The 4,357-nt window shown below is 46.3% G+C and overlaps 1 pseudogene; it reads left to right on the top strand.

The window, feature by feature from the left end:
• Positions 1–270: 270 nt before the first annotated feature.
• Positions 271–4,357, top strand: part of LOC102484164 (gamma-taxilin-like) — a 44,499-nt pseudogene continuing 40,412 nt past the window's right edge.

The raw sequence follows: 4,357 nt of genomic DNA, 5'->3' as shown, positions 1-4,357 counted from the left end.
GCTAGTCCTGTCTACTACTCTTCATGTTGTCATCCATATCTGGCAAGAGTGGATCCCACTCACTCTTTCTGTCTCTTTTTTCATGTACCAATTCAACCCCTTTTAATAACTCACATGGCAGACTTTAATCCTCAGAATCCATTATTTTACTAAGAACACATCTTTCATTTTGAATGTGGGTTCTCAGGGCCCGCGGCAGAATAGCGGTCCATGACCACAGCTTTCCAATGAGGAGGTCTAACAAGTGCTCTTAGCAGACATGAACGAGGGATGGCAAAAAAGGCTTCTCAGGTCAGCAGGTGGCAAGGTGGTTAAGGTGACCGGATCCCACATAGCCAACTATAAGGTTCGAGTCTTGGATCTGTAGGCTTGAGAAAGCACACTGGGTGTGTATGTATTTGTGCCCAAAATTCCAAGAAAGTAGAGGAGAAGGGATTGTAACATGGCCATACCCCCGGGAAGTGACTTCTCACTCTCTCTCTCTCTCTCTCTCTCTCCCTCCCTCTTTTTCTGTCTGTCTCAAGTGAGAGCACATGCCCTATGACAACAACAACAAAAAAAAGATTTTCCCTTCCTAGTTCCTTGTTAGTGCCACTCCTATGTCCACAAAGACTGCAAGACCTAAGCCAAGCAAGGACAGAGGAGAAGAACTGATCTTTTTAAAGTAACCCATCAACTAATTTAATTCCACTCCTATCCAAAAGCACAATTTTTAACAGATGATTTACGCCCTCCACCCTCCAGCTCCTGTGGACGCCATTTCCACTCTTTACTCCTTACCTGGCCGGCCTGACCAGTGCCGCTCCAGCCAGGAAGGTGCACACTCACGGTGCTTACCGAGACTTCGGAGAAACGTAAGCCTGATCACACCCAAAATCTGGTTTTGTTGATTTATTGATGAATTATGAATATATGATCTGCCACTAAAAAAGTCAAAGCCACATGTATATTGCACCAAATCCTAAAACAAAATGTATCTGATCAACAAAGTGCAGGTTGTTTGCAAACAGAAATTAGTCTTAAGCAGATGGAGACACCTTATGAGGATTTCCTGTAACTACGTTTGGTGTCTCTTCTCTTTCTTTGTAGCTCAAAGATACCTAGAGATAGGCCCAAAGGCGATGCTGTCCGGTTTTCATTTTCACAGGTATGTCCTGGACCCTGGTTATGGTCTCTAGCTTGTGGGGTGCCTCGGGGTTTCAGGCCCGAGCATTTGCACACTCATCAAAGATTCCTGACCACGTCAGCCGCAGAGGCGTGCTCTGGTTGGGAGCACTGCTTGGGAAGCTGAGGGGGCATGGAGGCCTGGTTCAATTCCCAGCCCACCCTTACGCTGAGATTGTCCCTTGTCACAGATGAGGACATGGAGGCGCTGGGATTTTACCAATATTACCCAACAGCACAGGGTTCAGGCGCTGAGAGCCAAGCAGTAGATCTGCGAAGCCCACTCCCTTCTCCGCTGTGATCTTTGTGGTGGTGTGGCCCTTACTAGGCGTCCTGCTTTGCCCACATCTGTGGTTCTCCCCAGACCTCCTTGACCACCCCGTGCTCCATAGGGCTGGGTCCTGGATTTTGAGACGCCAGGGCAGGAAGAGGCCCTGGACAGTGAGCAGCAGGGAGAGGATGCAGTGAGCCAGGCCCTGGGGCCCCCAGGACCTGCAGAGAAAACACAAAAGGAAAAAACAAGCCAGGCTGCCACGTGAGCCCAGGGCAAGCTGTTGACTCTAAGCTGAGCTTCCCAGAAGCTCCTGACCCCAGAGCGAATGCTAAGGCCAGGGGCTACGTGAATGTTCCAAATTTAAATAAGGCAATGAGGAGAGTACTCAATTCTATTTTTCCACAAACTTTTTGTGGTCCCTTTGCATCAGTCCCTTCTTCGTTCCCTCTGATTTCAGGAGGACTCTGCAATTCCACCATTGCCCTGCTTGCTCCCTGGAGGGGACCTGGGACCACCACCACCCTTGCCTTGCTTCCTGTCTGGCAGCCTGGCAGCCTGGAACTTCTGCTGGCTCCCGGGAGGACCTGGGAGTGGCCGCCATCCTTGCCCTGCATCCTGTCTGGCAGCCAGAGCTTGGAGCTTCTGCTGGCTGCTGTGGACTCGGAACTAAGGGGAAGCCTTCCAAATAAGCAACTTGGTGAATTCCCCAAGCAGTAGAAACGAGTCGGGTAGACTGGCCAACTAACAGAAATTTTCCCCAGTGGTGCCCACACTGCCTGCCCGCCGACCGCCACGAAAATGGGTCCAGTCCCTGCCTGAGGGCCTGACAGGTGCCTGCCTGTGCCCAGTGTGGGCTGGCAGGCTGGCGGCCTGCCTGTAGCGAATGGAACCGCGCGGCGCCGCCCGCTTCCTTTTCAGGGACACCAGAGAACTCCCACCTGGCCGCATTTTACTTGTATTTAGTTAGTTAGTTTGTTAAATTATATATTATATAAATTATATATTTACTTATTTTTATTTTGTTCTTTATTCTTAATTGTTTATATTTAATTACTGTACATTCTTGTGGCATACAAAAAGGACCTCCCAGGACAAACACACGGCATTTCGGTCCAGCAGACACCAGCACCCCCATGTCATCAGCAGACAGCCCTCCAAGCCCGCAGCCGTCAGAGGTTCTGCTGTGCTTTCCCCCTGGATTCCGCCCCTCCTGCCCCCAACGTCCATCTTTCTCCCACATGGAACTTTGATTTTATTGTACTGGGAAGAAAATGTAAGTTACACATAGCACTCCGGGACACCAAATGGTGAGGAACAGTAACGTCTTCCTTCATTAAAGCTAAAACTAGATGACTTCAGAAAACAGAAGTAGGAGAAAAACCTGAATTTTTCAGATCTCTTTGTAACCCAATAATGAATATGGTAAATTATGAGAGCATTGTCTATTTGGAAATTAACCTGCTACTATCAATATGTAAATGTGTTGATTTATCACGAGAGTTTGATTTTACGCTAAGTAGCCCTGTGACTTGGAGCCAGCTGTTTTGTCTGTGAAGCCTCAAATTTCCCACGGGGGCTTGACTACAGTCCCTGCTGGCTACGACACACTAGGACACATAAGACACCGTGCCACGCTAGGACACATGTACAGATACAGGAAAAGACAGCATAACACACTAGAACATACATACAAATATAGGAAAAGATCATCTGAAGGTATCTGGGCAGCAAGGGATACAGGGGCAGGGGCAACACTGCCCCCACCACATCACCTCCAGACCCTCCAGTCCAGGATCCACCCAGACCCATAGGCAAGTAGACAGTTTCTCCATTTTTTTTTTTCCTTACTGTCCTCCATTCTTTTGTAAATTTCCTCCTCTCCCTCTCCCCACAGACTGCCCCTGTGGCTGTAGCAACCAGCACCCAGGTACAACGGAAGGCATCTGTCGAAATCGCTCGCCACACTAATGGGCGTCGCGTGACTTTTTCTTTATTCCCCTCTCTAGTCTTTCCTTTTCCCTTATATTATCTTCTCTTCCTCTTCTTCCATCTTTCCGAAGGGACTATCTAGGTCTAGAATCAGAGATCTGAAATTTTCTAGTCATATAAGGTTCTATGGGTTTCTCTCTTTTATGGAGCCAGCTGTGAAAAAGGAGATATTGCTCTTGAGACACCTGAATATAGTATCTTTTTTGAGATCACATTACTAAAAACAACAGAACAGAGACTTCGGCAGACATCAATCCCCAACAAAAGGGAAACACACTCCTAGCTAGTGAAACATTCGCCTAACAGATACTTAAAAGTTAGTACATCTTCCAATGGCTAGAAGTAAAAGAAGAGCCTCAGACATGAATAAACAAGGAAATATATCTCCATTAAAGGTACAGAGTAACTCCCCTCCATCTTTCCTGCAAATGGAAGACGTTACCAAAATGTCAGACAAAGAATTTTGAACATTTATGGTCAAAAAATTCTAGTTGGAATAGAAAAGAAACAACGAACTACAGGAGATTAGGAAGTCATTCCAAGATAGGAAAGAAGAAATGGACACTCTGAGAAAGAACCAGATGGAGCTATTAGAGATAAAGTCTGGAATAGAGGAAATCAAAAACTCCCTTGAAAGTATTAAAAGTCCATTAGACCATACTGCGGATTGAATCTCTGATGTAGAAGATAAAACCTCTCATCTAGAAAAAACCACCAAAAAGATAGAGAAAATAACAAAAAACCTCACAAAAATAATACACGAGAAATGCTAGATTCCATAAGACACCCAAATATCAGAATAATTGGCATCTCAGAAGGTGAAGAAACTAGTAACGGCATAGAAAATCTATTCCATGAAATCCTAGAAGAACATTTCCTGAGTCTAGAGAGGCACTCAACATCAAGACCCAAGAAATACAAAGGACCCCA

The sequence above is a fragment of the Tupaia chinensis genome, unplaced genomic scaffold (genome assembly GCF_000334495.1).
Source record: "Tupaia chinensis unplaced genomic scaffold, TupChi_1.0 Scaffold000278_1, whole genome shotgun sequence".
NCBI classification, from domain to species: domain Eukaryota; kingdom Metazoa; phylum Chordata; class Mammalia; order Scandentia; family Tupaiidae; genus Tupaia; species Tupaia belangeri.
This window is presented reverse-complemented; position numbering and strand designations above follow the sequence as displayed.